Source organism: Lampetra planeri, chromosome 34, assembly GCF_965212315.1.
Source record: "Lampetra planeri chromosome 34, kcLamPlan1.2.h2, whole genome shotgun sequence".
NCBI lineage: Eukaryota > Metazoa > Chordata > Hyperoartia > Petromyzontiformes > Petromyzontidae > Lampetra > Lampetra planeri.
Window position 1 is genome coordinate 1,642,149 of NC_136140.1, and position 1,098 is coordinate 1,643,246.

Here is a 1,098-nt window from a genome sequence, read left to right on the forward strand (position 1 = left end):
CTTGTTTGTGAGCTGTTTAGTACTTAGGATATATTGTAAAAAGTGTAAAATGACTTGGCGTTCAGTCATCCTTAGTCTATTTTTATAAGCAATAGATCAGTTGTCCATACTTGCACAACATTTAAAAACCTTCAAACCCACACCATGCACACACCATTAACTATGAGCAGTTACAAAGTAAAAGCATAATTTATAGCGTGTTTAAAAAAACATACTGGCATCGAATACTTAAAAAAATCACCTTCAATAGCGTGATAATTTCTTGCGTAATGGTAGAAGATTAACTGAATGTAACATATATGTGCATAAAAGGATTTGGGATATTTTTGTTAGGATGAAGACATTAACAGCTCTGGATTTTATATGGGGGGAATAAGTAATTGTCCAGCAGTTACAAAGTGCAGTCGGACTGTGTGCAGTAGCTGTCGTTATTTCCGTACATTTCAAGGCGTTGCAGTGAAGCTGTGTTTTTTCCCTTAATTGTTTTGTTGTTGGCATCAGCCTCCTCGGATCGTTTGAAGCAGCTTCCACGTCGTCAAATAACCGCTTTTACCTCTTTCGTACCTTGAGCAATAATGGGGAAGACTCGCTTGGGCTAAACACACGGCAATGTTAGCGGGGCACTAGCTTTTTGTAAAGGATATCTTTTGGAACGCGTTGGGTGCCACTCGTCCTCCAATCGGCTTGCGATGCAATTGGCGCAACGGCCAAATTTCGCGTTTTGAGGGCTTTGCACATGCGCAGGCCAGTGCGTGCGCAAACTTCACGGACTTCTCGTACCGCGAACCTACAGTAGCGTGTAGGCGAATTGAGAGTACGGCGAGTGTCAATGCTGAATTTGTGGCGTGTATCAAATAATACACGAGGATTTGTATAAAGCGGCTTGGCTTCAAAGCATCGCGCGATAACCCCCCCCCCCCCCTTTCCCTTCCATTGGTGTGAATTTGATCCTGGGGGTTGAATTTTAAGGCAAGATGGTCAAGGCTTTTTTACATTTCAATCCGTCACCTCGATCCATAATGAACGTCTCCCAATTCACATGGAGAAATTAATAAGCTTTCATGAAATAAATAGCCTTGCCAGCGTGTTGCCTTCTTG